This window comes from Podarcis gaigeae, assembly GCF_964106915.1.
Source record: "Podarcis gaigeae genome assembly, chromosome: 3".
In the NCBI taxonomy this organism is placed as follows: domain Eukaryota; kingdom Metazoa; phylum Chordata; class Lepidosauria; order Squamata; family Lacertidae; genus Podarcis; species Podarcis gaigeae.
In genome coordinates, this window is record NC_139680.1 from 16,063,901 (window position 1) to 16,086,911 (window position 23,011).

A 23,011-nucleotide genomic window follows, 5' to 3' on the forward strand; every position below is an offset into this window, starting at 1 on the left:
TAGAAACCTTGCCACTGGTTTTCAATGGGGGAGAGGATTAAGACTTAGCTGCTTATACACAACATACAAATAATATTCAGTAGCTGAGTTATGGTGATATACCTTGGTTACTATTGAAAGAGCCTGTGAGATTGTGGTTCCTTCGAATCCTCTTAGTGGAGTAACATAATTCAGGATTTTCAACTTTACAATGGAATGCAAAAATCTGAGAAGAGAGAGTTTTTTCAGAGCTGTGGATGGCAGCAAGGGAATAATAACTTTTGATAAGTATTATAAATCTTCAGTAGTGTACCAAACATCCAGACCTTCCAAACGCTGATTGTTCATACCTGTCATATTTTCCAGGTTTGGACAAGAAGCACTCAGGTCGGCATTGTGAAAGTCCATGTAAAAGCACTATCAATGAATGAATAATTAAATGTAGGACTGGCCCACCCATGAGGCAAGGTGAGGCAACTGCCTCGGGTGGCAGGATCCACAGGGGCAGCAGATCCCAATGTAGATATTTATTCCCCACTCCTTCCTGATTTACTCACCCCTTTTTCACTGGCAGGGAGGGGGATGCCATCCAGCAGCTTGCCTCAAGTGTCAAAATGTCATGGGCCAGCCCTTGTTAAATGACACCTTGACTTTTTTGATACTTCAAATATTCTACAACTAGTGAACACACAGCAGCAAAGTACAGCCTATAAAATAACCTAATTTGAAATTGGTGCTGCTCCAGTATTCAGATGAAATGTCTTGCTGTCTCGGGAATCAAGTTTTCTTTTACTATCATGTTTCTGACATGTTTTCTACTAATAGCATCTTCAGTGGATTTGTAATATGGTAGCCATTTGTATAATCTTCAGTGGATTTGTAATATGGTAGCAATTTGTATAATATTGAAAAGAGGTTACTCATCTCCAATTCTGAGGCCTGATCCAGCCCCTCACCCCCAGCAAATTTGTCTGCCCCCTCCCCCAAGATGCAAATGGTTTTGGTGGCAGTGACAAAAAGAGCATTTTTTTTTGTTTTCAGATATTTTGTTGATAACTGAATTCCCATGCATGCATGTGTAGACACACACAAAGCTGGATTGTCACAAGCTGTTTCTTAGCCTCAGCGCAAATACGCAAGGGGCTATTTTGTCAATGATGTGAGTGCAATGACTATGGCTCACAAAAGGAGTGTATTTCTGGAGAGAGAACAGATCACCTCTCATTCACCTCTTCTAGAAATACCTCTTCTAGAAATAGGAGTGCCTGGCGTGCTCTGGTCCATGGGGTCACGAAGAGTCGGACACGACTAAACGACTAAACAACAACAGAAATACACAGACAATAAAGGCAGGGGCGAGAAGAAGCCTGCAAAAAAGTAAAAAGAAAAATGAGAAGCAGCTGCCACTGCTGTAGGTAAGCGAGGGGAAGAGAAGCTGTGTGGACTGTGAGTTTTGGTCCATATTGGCGACAAGCCTAGAAGAGGATCATACAAAGGCATGCCTTGTCCAGTATCTGTAGCTTTAAGGGGAAAATTAGCTGTTGCAGGGCTAGGATTCACCTATGGTGAAGTATTACTTGCAATTCTAGACATTACATTAGTTTAAACTTTTTATCTAGCCATTTTTTTAATGGGGGCAAATCATATGGGAAGGAATTAAAGGGCACACACTAACATTGATTAATGCAAAATGACAATAGCTAATTTCAAAATTAATATAAATTCCTGCAACTTCCCCAAGTAGCTATTTCCTGCAGCCAATCAGAAGCTGCGATTTGGTTTTGGAATGTTTTGGAAGTTGAACAGTCTTCCGGAACAGATTCCATTCGACTTTCAAGGTATGACTGTATCAAGAATAGATATTTATAATGTAGCTGCTGTAATCAAAATTGCATGGCACTTGCTGTGTCATTGGACACCTTTCTGCCATATTCTGCTGGAGATGGTTTTCCCTATGAGGTTGATTAGAAAAGTTTCAAATAGCAAAGCAGCATTTCATAACTATAGTATCTTTAGCATGTACATAAAACCCTCAATAAAAATATTGAGTGCTGGCGGTTGTATGCTATTAGCAGCTTCCCTTGGCTACATATTTGCAGGAATATGTTTAAATCTTTCGGCAAAATTGTAAATAGCTCTCTTGCTTTGATGTCTCTGTAATAAACATTTCCCCTGCTCCTCCATTCAACAGAGTATATAATAGAATAAAGAATGGGAGTGGGGGTGGATGGGGGGGGGGAAGAGTGAGTTGTAGGAGTCCCATGTTAAAACAGTGGCAACAGGCCCTGCTACTTTGCAACCAAAAAATGGCTCCCTGTCGTCTTAGGAGAGAGGTGGGGGAAGCTGACACAGAGGAGAAAAGTGCTCCCTTGGGTTTCATACGCTCATGTAGATGGCCGAGGAGGTTTTATAAATTTATGGATTCTGTCATTTGAAGTTCTGTGTTTTCTTGGTGTTTTAACAGGCTTGGTCAGGGAACATTATTGTGCTCTATGTGAACTGTTTTCGGAATATTACTTTGAGACTTGGAAGAGCTCTGGGGTACCAAAACTGATTATGAAGGTTTTCTTTGCTTGACAGGGTGAGGAAATCTATGTGAAGTATGCAGCATTCCAGGAATTGACTACAGACACGTTTCAATCAAAGCATCGTGTTATTTTCCTCTCATTTTTGAGGCGGAACTTCGATACACTGGCTTTCAAGAATGTAATTGCATTCCAACCAAACCCTGAAATTAACTTTCACAAAATAGACAAAGATGCATGGCTGCAAAATTTGTTTCTAGGGTCAGGTTTTCCAGTAATTTATGTGTGGTTTTGTTGAGAATTATTATAAATGTCACACCATATACAGGTGGTGGTATCCTCAGTTTACCCAAAAGTAGCTACCATAGGTGTGTATTAGCTACCATAGGTGTGTATTAGCTGTTATTATAAACATATGCCAGAATCCTGTATTTTCCTAGCCTTCAGGTCTGTATGATTTTAATATATTTTTAATATGTGTGTGTGTGCAGTTTTATCAATGTGGGAGAGAAGGGCATGTCTCCTGATAAATTCTACCAAGCTCTGTGCAGCAGTATGGCTGGCAAGTGACTGAACAGCAATGAATATGCATGGCCAAAAAGAAAAACAGGATTGTGTGGAAGCTAATGTTATTCTCCATAGAATAATCACACTTGAACAGGAGAAGTGCTTTGTGTTTCCTTATTCTTTCCAGTTACAGAAGCCCCACATCAGTTCCAGATTAAATCTTGTGGAGGCACCATGACAGTCGAAATCTCGCCCCCCCCCCCAATTGAACTGAGAAAGCTTGATTGTAATTTTCTGTCAAGATCAAATCAATATTATTTTGATCTGTTGTCACGGGGCCCCTTAAAGGTGTGGGGCCCATAGTCTGGTGCCTATTCTGCCTATTTGTGAATCTGGCACTGCCCCACCTACAGCTTTACAGTTCTGCACATCTACTTCAGACTTGCGTTGTCAGAATAATGTATATTGACTCTTTTCGTTTTGTTTTTCAAGTAGTTTAGTGTTTCCTATAGGCCACCTTGGAAGACTGTATGTGTGTTGAAATGTAGGATATGAATAAGTGCAACAGATGAACCAATAAGTACATGCCAAGATAAAGTAATCCATTCTTAGAGCAGTGGTGGTTGTGGCAGAGTAAACCTGACTACTGTTTGCCTATATGCTATTAAAATGAGTCACGAAGAGCATTGACACAGAAACTCAGTTGTGCAACAGCCAGCTTATTCTGGCATGGCTTAGGTATTCATGGAGGGCATTCTCTTTCCTTACAGATTGTTAGTTTAAATACAACCTTTGAAGACTCCTAGCAGAGAAGGGAAGCCACGCTTTCTACTCTCCTTCTCCTTGCTTTTAGCCCTGCACTCTTTTTGATCTGTAAACATGGAGCACCCGTATGTTTTCAGTTCCTTTGCTCACTGGAAATGTTAAAGCCATTTGCTGCTATAACTGATCCCTACTTGAAGTGTTTCATTACAGATGCAATCTTGAGGTGTGCATTATGAAGCAAAGCATTATTGCCTCCTTTTCATTGAGAAGCAAGGGGAGGGGGTCAAATTCTTGAAGTCCAATGTCAAAGATAGCCTCCAAGGCTAGGGCTGTGCTTATTTAAACTTAATAGGAGTGTATTTGCTGATCTCAAAACCTGGGGCATAACAAAAGTGGTGCCACAAAAGAATACGACCTTGCAAAGCATGAGATGGATAAAATCTACATGAGCTTTGGGAATACTGGAATGAGGCACTATCCAAGTGAAAGAGACCTTTAAAGGTCTGCCTTTACCTTCACAAAAGTTTTTTTTCTTATTATTTGATACAGAATGAAGCTCCTAACAAATCCTCAAAAAAGGCAATTATAGGACTGTCCATACTGTTCAGTACTCTCGGCTTTTCAGGCGAACTGGAATTTGACAGTTATAGAAAATCTTATTTTCTATTAAATGAATTTTGCCTGGATGAAAAGAATGCGTTCCTACTCTTGTATAGAATATTTAGTAATTAACTTTGGTCTATTTTTGTCTTGAGGAGCCAGATTCATGTATATTGTTGAGAATTAATCATCTTTAGTGCATGCTATCTTTTATGAAGTATTGATTTACTTTTTTGTGCTTTAGAAATACAGTACATAGTTTTTATTATTATATATTGGATATATTTCAGCCCTATAATTGAGATCCCAAGAAAAATGGTATGTGAGCTTAAAATACAGCAAGGGGGGGAAATCAGAGAGCAAGTGGGACCTGCCACAAAACAATGAAATGTGGAATGCTCCTGTTCACTATGATAGTCAGCCAGCCATGCCCTCTCTTCATGATGTTCCATTCCATTCCCATTCCCATCTGGTTTTCATCCTCCCCAGCCAATAGTTAATTAGCATTTTGTGGTCATTTAACATACTCAGTCCTCACTGGACTAAATTCTTTTGGAGCAGGGGAAATGGGGGGGGGTCCCCTAAATGTTTTTGATACATCTATACACTTCTGATTTTGCTGAGCCGTCTTCTTTGCAGTTGGCACCCCTTTGGCTACATAAGCAATGGCACTCACACATGAACATTCGAAAAGTAATTATATCATATACAATAGCATTCCAGCAGCTTCCTTTCTGTGAAGGAGAAAGCTGGTTTGGGGAGCTGGCAGGATTCCTTGAAAATTTACTTGTCTGGTTTAGGAGAGTTTCCAGTTCCTGCAAAACGAGGTGAAGGACACAGCCAAGAAAGGATGCTCTCATCCCAGGATGCCAGGGATTAGAGGAAGAATCTTCCAGGAATGATTTGATTGAATGTGATTTCTCGGTGATTAGGGAAAGACACTCTACACCTGCTAGGAGGCACCCTGTGTTTGTGTGTGTCCATTGAAGAAGGGATACTGTTCAGGTTCTACTTCTAATTTAATACTAGGTTTTGAACCTGCTCTTTATGTACATGGCAGGAGTGCAGTTTCTAGAAAGTCAACACAAATGAATTGTCCTAAAAAGAAATCCCCCCTTTCTCTAATTCTGTGTCATATATGATGGGGTTGACTATGATGGGTGCACTAGTGCACAAGGAAAGGAAATCTCCATCTGCTCAAGGTATCATTCTTTTCGATAACAGCAAATTCATAGAGTGTCTACAGCAGGGATAGCATAGAAGAGGATCCCCTCTTGCCTTACCACTGGCTACCCTGTCTGGTTCAGCTGTAGGTCAGCTCGGAAACTCAGAACTGAATAGTAAAGATAGTTCTTTATTCAAGACGACAGAATACACACAAAATATATACACACATAAATCATATCTGTGGTATGACTGACCTGAGTTGATGATCTGGGTCTCCCATTTCCTCCTAAGGCTCCTCCTGTTGTTTTCCTAGCAGTCTTAAACTCTACTGGAGAGGGGCTCTCTGAGCTCTTCTCTGTAACATTTATTGTTGTTGTTGTTGTTGTTATTTTATTTATACCCCACTCATCTTGCTGGATCTCCCCAGCTGCTCTGGGCAGCTAAAAATGCAACAAAAACATCAAGCATTAAAAACCTCCCGATACAGGGTTGTCTTCAGATATATTCTAAAAGTTCTTTAAAAGTAATTCTTTATCTCCTTGACATCTGAAGGGAGGGTGCTCCACAGGGCGGACGCCACTACAGAGAAGGTCTCTGCCTGGTTCCCTGTAACCTCACTTCTCGCAGGGAGGGAACTGCCAGTAGGGCCTCAGAGCTGGACCTCAGTGTCCGGGCTGAGCAATGGGGATGGAGACGCTCATTCACATATACTGGACTGAGGCTGTTTCGGGCTTTAAAGATCAGCAAAACCCTCTAAGTCCTTGAAGACAAGGGGTAAGGCAATGGTAAAGGGACCTCTGACCATTAGGTCCAGTTGTGACAGACTCTGGGGTTGTGGTGCTCATTTCGCTTTATTGGCCGAGGGAGCCGGCGTACAGCTTCTGGGTCATGTGGCCAGCATGACTAAGCCGCTTCTGGCGAACCAGAGCAGCGCACAGAAACACTGTTTACTTTCCCGCCGGAGTGGCACCTATTTATCTACCTGCACTTTGACGTGCTTTCAAACTGCTAGGTTGGCAGGAGCAGGGACCAAGCAACGGGAGCTCACCCCGTTGCGGGGATTTGAGCCGCCAACCTTCTGATCGGCAAGTCCTAGGCTCTGTGGTTTAACCCACAGTGCCTCCCGCATCCCTTGAAGACAAGGGGGGGAGGAGAGGAGAGCTAAACACAGGACCTTCTGCCTCTTGTGAATCTGTCATACATCTGCCGTGTTTCTCTCTTTTTCTCTCAAGCCTGTTTCTTATTTTGCACCCCCCCCCCATTTCTCCTCTGAACTGTTTTCATTATCCCACCACCACTCTCCCTGCTTGGAGCCTTCCTCCTCTGAGGCTTCCCTATGGGGTTCTCCAGCTGGAGCCTCCCCACTGCTCCTCATTGCCCAGCCGGTCCCAGACACTCTCCACTACAATTGTTGCTTTCTTTGGTCAAAAACCATTCGCGATTAATGGCACTGGTTTCTTTTGTATGTTCAAATAAGTGAGTTCTGGTTCTATAAACTCTCCAAAACAAAACAAAGGTAGTTGACTTTTCGTAGGAAAACTTATAGATACTCATTAGTGGAAACAGATCAAATGAAAGACAGAATCTCTGTGGCAATGTTATTTGCATATGGCTGCTTTCAGCTGAAATCCATCACTTCCTACCCTCTTTACAGACCTTAAATCCATTAGTGCTTTATTTTTTAAAACTCTGGATTTCACTGTCCTCACCGTTGTCATTAAAAGTTTGATAAGCTGTAATAGTATTGTACAAGAAATTTATAAACATACACAGGGAAAATAAAAACCAGGAGTACTTTTTTTCTTAAATTAGTAGTTTTCTCCGAGGGTGTGGGTAGGTGAGGGGACAGCTCACCAGTAGCAATTATGATGGTTCATTAGTAATTTAAGAAGATTTTGCTTAGATATGTACACCTGGGATCCCTGAAGGCATTTCTGAGTATCTTCATCTTCCATCAAAAGCAACCTCCATTGCTGAATAAAATGTCTTTCTTTTAACCTGCAAGTCAGATGAATGAGTTCCCTCTGTTCCACATAGTAGCTAAGAGGGGTGCTCAGCTAATGAGTGAGCTGACAACTTTCCTTGGACATAAATACAGTTTTCTTTGACATCCTCAGCTGCATCTGGCACACGGCTTAGAATTTCAAGTCTTTCCTTAAAATTAGATTTCCAAAGTAAAGTGTGCCAAAGCACTACTCATTGTTGATCAGAATTAACAACTGACTAGGCCAATTGTTTGGAATCCTAGACAAACAGGGGCAAGGCAGTTTTTGCTGGGAATGACAATAAGCTTTCAAAACCTATCATTGACTTTACAGGTGACAGGTACATGGCTCACACCTCATGCTAAGACTGCAGCTATTAATATTTTGTGATAAGTTTTAACAGAGTGTTACCAGGCTATTTCCTGCCAACCTAGCAGTTTCCTGCCAACCTAGCAGTTTGAAAGCATGTCAAAGTGCAAGTAGATAAATAGGTACCGCTCCGGCGGGAAGGTAAACGGTGTTTCCATGCGCTGCTCTGGTTCACCAGAAGTGGCTTAGTCATGCTGGTCACATGAACCTGAAGCTGTACACCAGCTCCCTCGGCCCTTAAAGCAAGATGAGCGCCACAACCCCAGAGACGTCTGTGTCTGGACCTAATGGTTAGGGGTCCCTTTACCTTTACCATTCTATTAAGCTCCTTGCAGAGACGAGTACATATTTTTATAGATGTGTATAAGTGACAGTGTATTGGAGGGAGATCAGAAACAATGTCTGGGCTCACACAGGCTGCTTGGGTCCGTATTTAGAAACCATTGCTTTTTCATTTTGATAAAGTGCCAGAAAAGACACCACATTAGAACTGCTGCAGATGGAAATGACTGACATTGCACCCTTCCTGCCCCTGGGAAAAAGTACTGCAGTGACCAGAAAGCATGCAATGTAAACTATCTTCCTCCACCTTTTCCTTCTTTCATTTAGTGTTTGAAAGGTTATCTAAGAAGGGGGTGGGGGAGAAGCACACTTTGAAATTTAAAAACCCGTGAAATCAGTAGATAGCATGCATAACCAAACACAAATGTTCTTCCTTCGTTCCGTATACATGCATGAATATTGAGAAAATATTTGAAAAGAATTTGTCAGCCAAAGGATTCCCTTTCTGCAGTTACTTGCCAAATGCTCTTCTGGATGATCTCACAGTAATGCAATCTATTGAGAATAGCTAAGATCTTTGTACAGATGTCTGGCAAATGTTTATTGGTTGGGAAATCTTTCAGTTGCTCATTACATTACTTTTAAACTGATTTTTTTTATGTTCTTTCATTTTTTTGTCCAATTATACCATTCTATCTTGTGAAATTAATTTGAACCCAACAGATAGTACAGAAAGCCGGCCTCCCTCTGTAGCATGTTTAGGGTTGGTATCTGCTTTTCCCACCTCACCATGTAAGTTAGAGTCGCTGACTTTGCCTGCCTTAACTGGAGTTGACAGGAGAGGTGTTCTCTCTATACATGGAAAGGGCTTGATCTGCTTTCTTCTGCATTATGAGACTCTCCAGCTGTGATAATCCATTCAGTCCTTTTGTAATCAATGGGCCATGCCTGCTCTCACTTGGACCTGCTTAGAATCCTGGAACTGTAGAGTTGGAATGGACCCTGAACATCATCTAGCCCAACCCCCTGCTATGCAGGAATCTCAACTAAACATCAATGACAGGTGGCCATTCAACCTCTGTTTAAAAACCTCTGCTTGATTCACAAGAGACTGAGCCCCATGCAGAACGATGCCAGCCGCCTTCTTTAGCTAGCTTATTTCGCCCTGTGGCATTTCAATGAACTTTCGGAAGCTGCAAGCCACACTTTTTATAATGACTGTTGATAATGCCCTGCAGTCACTGTTGCTACTGTGGCCACACAACTTCTCTATGCCCTGGGGGTGCCTTTGAGGGATTACGCTCCTGGACCTAATTTTGTCCACTGCAGCCTCAATATCCTCAAGCAATTCTTCAAACAAGTACTTCAAATAACTTTGCGATGCCAACACACTGATCGATTGAATGCCTGCTAGCAGGTGAAATGTATTTTGCGCCACCTTTTTAAAACATCCGTCCAAAGGTGATGTGAAAAGTATAATTATCCTACACTTAGATTTGGTAGTCAATTCATGTTGACTGCAGCACAGGCATTGTTAAGTTCATGTACATTCAGAAGCAGATTGATTTACACCAGTGTCTGTTCAAGGGAAGTAAGCCTTAAACTAATTCCTATTGATCCAAATACACTTCAGGTTAAATATGGAGAACCTTAAAAGCTCTGGTTCCTGAACTCGTTTGGAGCCATTTGCTGTTTGTGTGGAAAAAAGTCTCAACTTCTGTGGGCTCACTCCATTCCTACTGGAGATGCCTACATACAGGGTATCCCCATAGTGTGGGGTGGGAAAACCTTTTCACAGAGCCCCCTCTTCCCTCTTTTCACCTTGATGAACATACAGGCAGGACTCTGTGGGGAATGCGAAGGAACTACATGCTTCTCATTACTTCATTCGTTGCAGGTGCTGATCTCGTGGCATTTTTATTTGCTGTTGGCCAGTTTTAGAGTGCTGTATTTTAAATGTCTTTTTGTGAACTACCGTGAAATAACAGACTGTGAGAGTTAGAGTGGACCTGGAAGATCATCTAGTTCATCCCCCTATTCTGACCTGTGTAGAAATATTGCAGCTAAAGCATCCCTCATAGCTGGTCATCCATCCTCTGCTTAAATACCTGCTGTAATGGCATCAAATTGGTTGTCAGATAAATAAGCCCAGTTCACATACAGTGGTACCTCACATTAAAAACGCTTCAGGTTACAAACGCTTCAGGTTACAGACTCTGCTAATCCGGAAGTAGTACCTTGGGTTAAGAACTTTGCTTCAGGAAAAGAATAGAAATTGCGCGGCGGCACAGTAGCAGCAGGAGGCCCCATTAGCTAAAGTGTTACCTCAGGTTAAGAACTGTTTCAGGGTAAGAACAGACCTCTGGAACTACCTTAATTAAGTTATTAACCAGAGGTACCACTGTATTCTTCTTGATCAAAGAATATGCTGGAAGGGGCCTGGTGGATGGGGATATGGGAGGTATGCAAACATACACCCGGACTTCCATTTCCAGTAGGGACCTGGCCTGGTGCCCGCCTGTCTACTGAAGGGAGATGGGGTGAAAACAGGGTTCAGATAAGGCCCTATGGCAGTGATGGCCAAACTCGGCCCTCGAGCTGTTTTGGGACTACAACTCCCATCATCCCTAGCTAACAGGACCAGTGGTCAGGGATGATGGGAACTGTAGCCCCAAAACAGCTGGAGGGCCAAGTTTGGCCATCACCGCCCTATGGGAAGCTCTGTTTCAATGGGAACTGTGGCCATGGAAGTACTGCCTTGAGCCCAAAGGAATCAAGAAGATATCTCCTTACGGGTTGTGTAATATTTCACGTCCTGAGTGTCTATGTGCTTACACTGCAGGGGGAGAGGGAAAAGAGGGTTCTGTTGTTAATTGTATTTTTTAGTAATTGATGGTTTTATTACTATTTTTTTACAAAAATTCACCCAGAGCAACTTACAATGTAGAATTCCTCCACATGTGGGAAAAGTTCTCCTGCTATGATTACCCTATTACAGTGAGCAATCTGGCATTTTCTTTGGTCATGTTGCCCTTGGAAGTATACACAACACACATTGCAGAGCCAGTTTAAAATGAAGTGTAGTTGCAATACAGTTCAAGGGTCTTGAGTAGATAAATTTCATTCTGGAAATCTGTAGTATTAAAAACATTCTGGGAAGGAATTAATTAATCAGATAAGCCTAGCCTGGCAATTACTTCTTGGCCTTTATCCAGTTTTTAAGCAGGAAACATATACCAGGACTTTTTATCACGAAGCAGACATTTCCTGTCCAGGTTGCGCATAAACAGGCAAGACTTGGCTTTGTCTCTGTGGCCGATCACCTTTGGAGATACTGAAAAGATGCTGGTCTCAAGTCACACCTCTCTGCACATGGGAAGCTTAACTGCAAGTCTCTTTGTCTGTCTCCTTCCCTGTGAGTTCAGTTCTGCTATCTTATCCCTCTCTTAATGAGACCAGATTGCTGACCACACCTGGGCACACTTGCCTTATGATTAATCAGCAAGCAAAAAAATAAAATAAAAGAGAGCCAAATGAGGGAGAGAGATAATGGCTGTCCCAGCAGAGGAAGACTGCAACTCAGTGCTATTAGCTGTGCATTAGGTAGTTATTCCACTGAAAGAGGTATGCAACTGTAATTATAAGGTTTACATTTTCAGACCTTGGAGCTATGTTGACTCTTTGTCTATGATCTTTATTTGTTTAAGCACTGTAATACTGCCATTCAGGGCAAAACACCTATGCAAGGCAGTTCACAAACAAAATCATAATTCAACAGGTAAAAAACAAACAAATGATAACAACATTAAACCATTTCATTCCACACCAAATAGCAGCAATAGTTCAAAGTACAGCTTAAGAATGGAAACCAAATCATTAAAACAAATGTAAAAACCTGGTCCAAAAGCCAATGGCCATGGGGCAGAGCAATAGTCCTTCAGCACCACCTTCTGGACCTATCCCTCCCAAGAGAAGTTGAGCTACTGTAACATTGTGCCCCACAGTCCCAGTCTGGTTAGGCAACCTGGAACAAAATCCAGCACATGGGAAGTCACCTAAAATTGTTTAATATGGTATTTGAATAATTGTTTTTTTTTAAATTGTATTGTAATTTGGTACAGTGGTACCTCAGGTTAAGTACTTAATTCGTTCCGGAGGTCTGTACTTAACCTGAAACTGTTCTTAATCTGAAGCACCACTTTAGCTAATGGGGCCTCCTGCTGCTGCTGCGCTGCCGGAGCCCAATTTCTGTTCTCATCCTGAAGCAAAGTTCTTAAGCTGAAGCACTATTTCTGGGTTAGCAGAGTCTGTAACCTGAAGCGTATGTAACCTGAGGTACCACTGTATTGTGATAGTGTGGCTTTTATTGGATTATTGTAATTGAAAATTAATAAAAAATATTGTAAAAAAGGGAAATTCAGGAGATTTTAACCTGACCCTGTTGATTTCCTGCATGTCGTCCACTAGGACAGTAAAAGCTGTTTCTGGCCCAAAGCAGAGTGGAAACCAGATTGAAAGGGATCCAAATAATTAGTTTTATCCTATACCACCTAGTTGAATATCCAGTATCTTATTTAAGAGTGGAACCATGAGATACTGGGCAGAATGTGGGTGTCCTGAGTGCCTCCTCTTTAAGGATGGTAGGAAATACACTCCCTCTCAGAGAAGCATAAGCCACCTCTGCTGTTCATATGGCCAGGCCAAATCTAGCAGATTTTAATAACCAGGAAGGTCAAGGCCTCCAGAGAATAAGTGGTTGGTCACAAACCTCCAAAAGACTTGTGTATGTAATCAGACGGCACAAGATGAAACATTAAAAAATATATATGCCTAGATAGTGCCCTAGCTGCTTCTCGCTCTGACTCCGTTAAACCCGCGGCATCCAAGTTGGAATGGATGTGAGCAATTTTGTCTGCAAAATGCAATGCAGATTAGTCACAGCAGGCTTTTGAGGGCTTTCCCACCTTACAAAACTAAATAAATGTAAATATACATAAATTTATACTGTATGCTGCTTGATATGTATGTGTTTAGCTTCTGTGCTAATTATTTGTTTGTAACGTTATATGTTTTCTTTGACCATATGGACACTGGAAAATAAGTATCAATTAAAAAACAACAACAGTTGCCTCTGTCGTAGCAGCAGCTTCTAGTGGTTCTAGACTTGTATGCAATTTATCTTCCATGCATCTCATGATTCAATGACGATTTAGTAATAATGGTCGCCCACATGGTGTGCCTGGGCACCATGCTGTTCTGTAATGAGAACTCCTCGAGTTTTATGAAGCCTCCAATTAATCATCATTGTGCCCATTAAAAAGGCCATTAGAAATACTGTCGGTATTCATTAATCCTGGATAGGTATATATATATATATTTGAGATAAACATTGCTTTAACTTGGCAGGATGGTTAAAAAAAGACATAGTAAATTATGCATATTGAAGCCTAGGGAGCAGTAAAAAAAATCACCAATAAGCCATTTTCACATGTTGTTTCCATGCATAGGGAAGGGAGCAGGACTGTACATACGAATTCTTCTCCTAACATCAACATGCCTATTTAAAGCTTAGAATATGCACATCATGTACAAGTTTATGTATGTAGGATTCTCTCCTTACGATTGGGAATCCTGGAGTAAAGGGTTCTGATTACGCAGGTAGTTTTTGCTCTGACCTTCAGATAAATGGGTAGAGATTGGGTATGGGGACAGCATGCATTGAAAGGAGTTCAAGTGAAAAATCGACCACAGTATCAAAACTGGTGCAATTGCACATCATATATAGTACAATGGGAAGGAGACCCAGGGAACACTAACAGGGAATTCTCAGCCTGTTCGCCAAATTTTGAGGATTCTTTGGGGTGGGGGGAGCCATGACAGTTCAACTGGTATAATAAAACTGATGTAAATTATAGAATAGATATAACAAGTGATAGTGTGTCATGGGAATGTCTCCATTAATTACTTGTGTGACTTGCATATTTTCAAAAACCGAAGTCTTCAATCTGCAGTGCTTCCCTTGTGTACCAGGAGGAGTAGAAAAGCTCTAAGAGATGAGCTGATGATTCCAAAGAGGGAGGATGTAGTTATCGCCTGACATCTTAAATAGACAAGTTCCCATTAAGACTGGGGAATGATGCTTCTGTTTGTTCGCAATATCTTAAAACTCTCAAAGGCATCTCCTCCTGTTTCTTTTTTTGACAGAACAAAAGGTACAAGAACTGGAAATTTCAGGATATGCCAGTTTAATTAAAAGTATTAACAAGATGCCTGCAAGAGAAACACATTTAAAACATAAGTATAGTGTATGGTGAAGACAGCTAAAGAATTGATTCTGCACATAGACTTGGCAATGAATTGTTACCTTTTATCGTATTAGCATCTGAAGTAGAAGTATTAGGTTAAACTCCTTAGGCAAGAATATAAAGCTCTTCTGGGTACATGCAGTGCACACCTAATATATTTAACTTCAGACATTGCTATCAGACAATCTCTCTCACTCCTCCACGCTAACACACTTCTTTCTCTGCATAAGGGGAAATTCTGGGTACCTCTAGAAAAAGCTAGATACGCAGGCTTGGTAGGGAAAATTGTTCCCATTTTGAGGATTTTTTGTGCGTTTGGTTTTTAAAATACCTTCAGGGAACTTTGTTCACTAGAAATGGCTAACTCCTCATGGCTCCGTTTAGAATTGGTTTGGTATTTGTGGTCTTTCTTGGGAAGAGGTTTTATGGGTTATTTCCTGGTTTATACCAGCAGTGGTATAGTGTGTGGGGTGCAGGGGGGGCCGGCTGCACCGGGCGCAACATCTGGGGGTTAGGGTTAGGGGGCACAAATCCATGGGTTAGGGGGGTCAAATCCACGGGTTAGGGGGCGCAAATTACTTGCCTTGCCCCGGGTGCTGACAACCCACGCTACGCCACTGTATACCAGTGACTCTGGATGGATGAGCATTGAGCCCTAGGCAATGTAGGTTGGTTTAACTGACTTGTATCCATTTGTCCAGCCCAACTCAGAGAAGCTGGAAGAAGCCGCTTACAGACCTAAGACAGTCCAGAGCATAGGAGCCAACTCCTAGGGACTGACATCCCTTTGACCTCCCAATAAAATGTGCCAGCCACTCATATGGTGTGTAAAAGGTAAAGGGAGAGCGACCCCTGACCTTTAGGTCCACTCATGGCCAACTCTGGGGCTGCGGCGCTCATCTCGCTTTATTGGCCGAGGGAGCCAGCGTACAGCTTCAGGGTCATGTGGCCAGCATCACTAAGCCTCTTCTGGCGAACCAGAGCAGCGCATGGAAATGCCGTTTACCTTCCCACCAGAGCAGTACCTCTTTATCTACTTGCACTTGACGTACTTTCGAACTGCTAGGTTGGCAGGAGCAGGGACCGAGCAATGGGAGCTCACCCCGTTGTGGGGATTTGAACCGCCAACCTTCTGATCGGCAAGTCCTAGGCTCTGTGGTTTAACCCACAGCGCCACCTGTGTCCCTCATATGGTGCATATGTGCCCCATATTATGATTGATTTTGCGGGGTGAGTTCTACTGTCCCCCATATTTTATTCAAGTTGACACCCCTGTCCAGAAGACAAGTTCTCATGGACATCTGACTCCATCCTGGGCCTTGCTCAGCAGCAGTGGCGTAGCGATGGTGGGGTGAGAGGCGCTGTGGCACCAAGTGCAAGATTCATAGGGGTGCAACTGCCAACTAGTTGAGCACCCCCTCCCGCTCCGCTGCCCTGAGACAGGCCAATTGGAGGGACCCCTTTTGGATCTTGGTTGGGGCAAATTCACACTGGCAGGAGGGGAGCCCAGGGAGTAATAAGAACCTTGGGGAGGAGTGCAGGGGTCTCGGCGAGGGGAAACTGAAGAAGGGCCAGCCTATTTCCTGTAAAAGCTATCCTTGCCTTCATCCCTGTGCAAGTAAGTCCTATCCTTGCGATCCTACACTGGAAAGCACATCTACCCTTCAGGTCAGTACAATGTCCCAGGCCAGGGGTCAGCTGTGGGCTGGTCCACTGTCCCTCAGACCATGTGGTGGGCCGGACTATACAGTGATACCTCGGGTTAAGTACTTAATTCGTTCTGGAGGTCTGTTCTTAACCTGAAACTGTTCTTAACCTGAAGCACCACTTTAGCTAATGGGGCCTCCTGCTGCTGCCGCGCCGCCAGAGCACGATTTCTGTTCTCATCCTGCAGCAAAGTTCTTAACCTGAAGCAATATTTATGGGTTAGCGGAGTCTGTAACCTGAAGCATATGTAACCTGAAGCGTGTGTAACCTGAGGTACCACTGTATTTTTTTGGGGGGAAACTGAACGAATTCCTATGCCCCACAAATAACCCAGAGATGCATTTTAAATAAAAGCACTCATTCTACTCATGTAAAAACACCAGGCAGACCCCACAAATAACCCAGAGATGCATTTTAAATAAAAGGACACATTCTACTCATGTAAAAACACACTGATTCCCGGACTGTCCGTGGACCGGATTGAGGAGGCGATTGGGCTGCATCCAGCTCATGGGCCTTAGGTTGCCTACCTCTGTCCCAGGCCACACATAGGCTGCAAATCAAATGCAGGCTCCTCTGAACTCAGTGAGACTTATTTCTGAATGCAGAATTGTAGTGTCAATCTCTTACTGCTTTGGAGGAAGTTGGAAAATCTTTACCTCTGCTTTTGCAATGCTCCCAAACTATTATAAAGACAGAAGGAAGGTACTTTGTGTTTCCTTATATTTATTTCAATAAGTATTTCAGGTTTTATTGTACACAAGTCTAATTCTGTTGTTCTAAGAGCCCATAAAATATTTATTGTGTGTTATAAATAGGCACCTCCTTGATCTGATCGCAGTGATTTGTTTAGCAAGCATGGATATCAGATGCATTATGCAAAAGTTAAGCTGCTGCTTCTGCAAGAAGGGCCTGAATCATGTTTCTCTCTGTGTAATATATCATATGGCAAGCAAACTTTTTTGTTGCGGCTTTTTCTGTGATATTGCAGAGGATGTCTATCGATGTAATAAAAAGGATGGTAAACAGACTTTTCCCAGTATTTTTTAATCAAATAACCTTTATGCTGAGCATGGAGTTATGTTTTATTGAAACTTTGAATTCAGTATTGAAGCTAAATTATGCAAACATGAGTTGACTTTCTCACTCAGCCTAGCATTGTCAATAGATGTGTTTTATGATTCTGTGAATTCCTCACTTTATAAACTATTGCTGGTTTCTAATGTGTGATTTTGTGTCTAAAATAACACTAGAGTTGGTGGCAGACTTAGCAGCAGTTCTTAGGGAGAAAGTTTTCTTTTTCTAAAATGCTATGAAGCAGAAAAGGGAAAAGCTCCATAAAAAAACCAAAGACATGAATCAGTAAAAAGTATAATTTCAAAAAACACAAACGGAAGACTTTGGTCAGTTTTGTTTGTTATGATCTCTATTTCATTACAAAATAAAAATCTAACTGGGGGAAAGTTACTTCATATCTTTCAGGGTTTTCCTCTTGTGAAGACTGTATAGTTCTTGAGAAAACTGTTACCTAAAGACTTGTTTACAGGATTATGAATTCCGGCGCGAGGGTCTTGTCCATTAGTTCTGAGTGTCCATAAGATTGTCTTTAGGTTTTACAAGTATTGTTTTGGGTGTATGTGGTGGGACTTGAGACATTCAGTCCTTGAAGACTGAAGACAGAGGCAGGTAATATGGTCCAAGTTTGGCCTGAAGTTCTTGAAGAAGGAAATGAAGGTTTAAAGAGTCAGAGCAGGGGTAGGGAACTTGTGGTCCTTTAGATGTTAGAATCCAAATCCCATCATCTCTTACTGTTGTCCATAGAACAGTGTGTCCAAGAAGTATTCATACTTAACTCCCACTGAATACCCTTCACTGAGTTAGTTTCACTTAGTTTACACCCTATTGATTTCATCTAACTTGCTCCGGACTGAAACCATTAAGTGGCATATTATCACCATCCCATCTTTGACTTGTTTCATAACCCACCAATTACTGAATTGCTGATGTGTTCAGCTGTAAATAATGTTATAGCAGCCATGTCGCTATAACAGACCCCAAATTATCCAGTTGGGGTACATTCATTTTGGAGGGTCCATTTGTTTTTATTTGTAACTACCTTACCCCACCCAGCGCATTCCCTGCACTCTGCATAGAAGTTTAGACATTGCCTGCAGATAGCACTAATATGCCTTTTAATTAGCACCAACATTTGTATTCTTGGGGAGGAAGGATAATGTGCTTGAAACACCGCTTGGCTGCTGACAGATGGTCACTTATTCAAATTCTGATATCAATCATTTTTCTGCTTTTAAAAGTATGTTTGCAATTTAATTCAAATGGTGCATAGAAGCAAGAGATTTGGGTTTTTATTCTTGGGTTTTTTAAAAACAAACCAACCCTAGAGTTATGTAGGCCTTGATGTGCTGCTGAAATAGCTATTGGTGATGGGATCTTTGGAGATATTTTAATGACTTGACTGTATTTACATGCATGTATAAAGTAACAGTTGTCTTTTTCTCAGCATGCCTGATAGTGGATTAGAGAAAAGGCTGCTGTTAAGCATTTGAAAACTCTGCTTGGGCAAAATCTGTATCTATATCTATTAGTATGTTAGATGCCTTGTGTGGAGTTATAAATTATATGTGAATTTGTGAATCAAGTTTCAAACTTCAAGTTGAGACTGTGAGCTTGTTGCTTAAATTGCTCCAGCTCTGGAGTTTCAGTGCAGCTTTGTTTAGCAGGTACAATTACTAGTTTGCATTGTGCTGTTGCTCATTTTAATAGCTATTTTAATTTGTGAGAAAGGACAAAGATTATCTTGCAGCATTATCGTGAAAGAGGGTAGCCTTTCTAAATGCTAATTAATGCCAAACGCTAACTCAGTACCTGCTGTTTAAAAGGCTGGCAGCTTGTATTCATCATCTGAGTGACACCTGTTTCTAACCTGTTTTACCTCTGAAAAAGAAAATAAACACCATGAATGCTAATGACTGCTAGGCTGAAGTGTTGGTAGAGATGTTGTTGGGGGGGTATAGAGGAATTGACTGGAAAACTTTTTCTCCACTAAATTGATTGCAGGTTTTGACATTCATGTCTCTGAGCTGAACTACACAGGAGCCAAACTCATGCACATCCCATCTCCTGCCCCCTCCACCTAATCACCGCTGGTGTAGCGATCATTTCCCCTAATGTTTAGCTGAAATTGCCACATGGCAAATAAGCATCTCCAGCTCTTTCAAGCATTCCTCATAGGACTGAACACATTTTAGTTGCTCATTGTCCATAAATGGGGAACCCAGAACTGGGCACATCACTCCAGAAGTGCGCTGTCCAGTGCAGAATAAAGACACGATATTATGATCTGGACGTTAAGTTTCAGTAATTGCAGCCTAAGGTTGCATCAAATCCTTAATTTTACCCTGCTGGCTCATGTTCAGCTAGTAATCTACTAAACATCTACATTTTCACATCTACTGTTGAAATGCGGGAGATCTTTTAGATAGTCTGATTTACCATGGCCACAGTAAATTCAGTGTGGGACTCGACAAATTATTGGATATTTTGGGTTGGGAGAAAAATGAAACAAATGAACCCTAAATGTGTTTGACTCAAGAGATATGTCACAATTGTATAAATTATCCGTGGGATACCGGTAATTTTTCTCTCCATCCCAGCTGCCATTCCATTAAAACTATTTGCATTTCACAGAAGGCTGTTCAAATGGTTATATATATATATATATATATTTGCTTTCGTAGATTTTCACGGGTACAGGAATGCAGGTTTTGGTGTCCTCGGGTGTCTTCCCGTGTAAAAGTTGGGGTGTCTAGGCGACGTTTCGACGAGGTCTCACTCGTCATCTTCAGGCTGGTGCTTTCGGCTTCTTGTTACTGGAACAGAGCGGGATCTCAATGTTTGAGTTCCTATAAATACTGTAGAGGGGGTGTGGTGTCTAGCCTCCAATGTTCTGGGCAGAGAGGAAGTTCCCAGGCTAGTGTGCCTTTTCTTCTTTTGTTCCTTAATTACTTGAGAGATACCTTGAGTGATTTCTTGAGTGATATCCTGAGTACCACTTAGGTGGGTCATTAGGTGTGGATTAGTTGCTAAAGTCTTTGTGTCTTGACCTCTTGAACTTTGTGAAGAGTTTTCCTGAGAAGATGGCTGTATTGCACTTAGTTGTGCTTAGTTGTGCATCTGGAAATTAGCCCTCCCCACAAAAACTGACACCAGATCCAGAGGCACACAGAACGCCAACACCAATCAACCACACCAGACCCAAACCCAGACCCTCTCCACAGATGAATTACTGACACCATCCAGTAGCCAATCCATGGTGGCACCTCCGGATGCTGCACCCCCCTGCAATCCCTACACAGATCTGGCTGACACAAGCCACAAAACCACAGCTCGCCCCTATACACGAAGCCAAGCCAAAGCACAACTAAGTGCAATACAGCCATCTTCTCAGGAAAACTCTTCACAAAGTTCAAGAGGTCAAGACACAAAGACTTTAGCAACTAATCCACACCTAATGACCCACCTAAGTGGTACTCAGGATATCACTCAAGAAATCACTCAAGGTATCTCTCAAGTAATTAAGGAACAAAAGAAGAAAAGGCACACTAGCCTGGGAACTTCCTCTCTGCCCAGAACATTGGAGGCTAGACACCACACCCCCTCTACAGTATTTATAGGAACTCAAACATTGAGATCCCGCTCTGTTCCAGTAACAAGAAGCCGAAAGCACCAGCCTGAAGATGACGAGTGAGACCTCGTCGAAACGTCGCCTAGACACCCCAACTTTTACACGGGAAGACACCCGAGGACACCAAAACCTGCATATATATATATATATATATATATAATGTTATCATATGACATCAGTGAACCATCATTTATCAAAGTAAACTCCTCCGAGCTGCAAAGAATATTTTGTCTTTTGTAATTAAAACGGGGCTTAAGGCATGTCGGCAACCTCCAATGTTACAGTTTAATCTGAGCAGTCAATAGCATCCATTCTAATGAAGATGTTCCCATGCAGTTCAGGAGAGGATTATTTAAACTGCTTGAAGGGTTGAGAGAGTGAGATGCTAATTGTGGATTATGTTCATTCTTGTGCACACAGGAAGAGATATTTAAGACTACATTGTAATCTCTTTCAAAACAAAGCAAAAAACGTGCACCAGGTTTTCATCTGACACTGTAATAATAGGATCCAATGAAATGACAATGACGGGATGCTAATGTGTCTTGCTCATAAGAAAACTGAACATCTCCCCCCCCCCCTTTTAAACAAATGTTACTATACAAGCAATTTATTGTGATCTTCAGGTTATGTAAGTGGAAGAGATCCAGAGAATGAACATCATAGCCTCTCCAGGCTCAGGGTGTGTAGAGAACAGAAAAACTGAGCTCCATGCGTCTTACTACTAGCCGCTGGGCATCAAGAGTGGGAGAAGTGATATTGTGCTCATGTCTTCCTTGTGGACTGATTTATTTATTCATTTCCAATACAGTGGTACCTCGGTTTACGAACTTAATCCGTTCTGGATGTCCGTTCTTAAACTGAAACTGTTCTTAAACCGAGGTGCGCTTTCCCTAATGAGGCCTCCGGCTGCTAGTGCTCTTCCACCGTTCGGCTTCCGTTCTTAGACCAAAGTAAAGTTCACGAATCAGGACACTACTTCTGGTTTTGCAGAGTTCATAAACCGAATCGTTGGTAAACAGGGCTGTTCTTAAACCGAGGTACTGTATGCATAGACTACTTTTTGCCATAGATGGTCGCAGAGTGGTTGACGCAACAATATATAGAATAAGCCATCAAAATAATACAGTATTGTTATGAGTGTATAATTGTAAAACAATAGAAGCCAACATTCCTGGACTTGTGCAAGTTCATCATTAAAGGTGTCAACTCTCCCTTGCATCGAGCCTGTAAGTTTTGGAATATGTTTGCTTTCTTCCTGCAAAATGCATCTGAAAACTATTGTCAGCTTACTAAGGAGGAAGAATACTTAACATTATCTTCAAACATAAGCTAAAGGATTAGATTTAATTTGTTTATCTTTGAAGGCTCTTGGAAGGGAATAGATGTGCTAAATATGCTCAAGGAAAAACGGCTGTCACTTCTGTTTAGATGCATCGATGCATCTGTGAGCAGGATAAGAGAATGCACAGTGTTGGTATTTCAACAATTATTTCATTTCCCTGTGTTCCTGCTGGCAATCAAGCTGGAAGTGCATGGAGATTCTTACAAGTAAAAATCAGCAGGTGGCTATTGGCAGATTTGGGTCCTTGGCCACTTACACATGATCACCTTGAGGCCTATGAGCCATGGCAGGTGATGACAAGATACTACTTGTGACATTATCTCAAAATTCACTCAAGCTACCCAGCAGCAAATGATTATGACAGGGTGAAAAGTGGATGCATGCTTTAGAACAAGGGAAACCTAGTTGAGTTAGGACGGATGGCAATCAAAACATTTCCTCTGTGCTTCATACAGAAATCAGATCCCCCAAAGAACAATATGTAAGCAACTATGTGACATAATATAAAAAGGAAGACCACTCACTTGATAAATGTGTCTGTAGTCTCATGACCATGCCATGACTGTGTGTGTGTGTGTGTGTGTGTGTGTGTCCCTCACTTTCTTAATCTATTTTTGCTAGTGGAAACATGAGGTAGAGGAGTTTGTTAGGTTAACTAGGTGTTATCAAATTATTTCCCATTTTTCATTTTAATAATAAGAATAAGGAACTGGTGTTTTTGCAACATGTATCCTGAAAGCCATTTGTATCCTCCTAGTTATTTCTTATTG

At 41.8% G+C, this 23,011-nt stretch overlaps 1 protein-coding gene and 2 long non-coding RNA genes across 6 annotated transcripts in view; 2 read left to right on the top strand and 1 right to left on the bottom strand.

Annotated features, from left to right (window-relative positions):
* Positions 1-23,011, top strand: part of MACROD2 (mono-ADP ribosylhydrolase 2) — a 981,328-nt gene that overhangs the window by 336,748 nt on the left and 621,569 nt on the right. The gene's annotated exons all lie outside the window — the stretch shown is intronic.
* The window catches only part of LOC310840809, a 603,259-nt gene that overhangs the window by 279,524 nt on the left and 300,724 nt on the right, over positions 1-23,011 (bottom strand). The gene's annotated exons all lie outside the window — the stretch shown is intronic.
* Positions 1,318-2,736, top strand: LOC310840861. The gene is made up of 2 exons (XR_014562217.1): positions 1,318-1,394; positions 2,560-2,736. It is a non-coding gene; the product is annotated as an uncharacterized lncRNA (long non-coding RNA).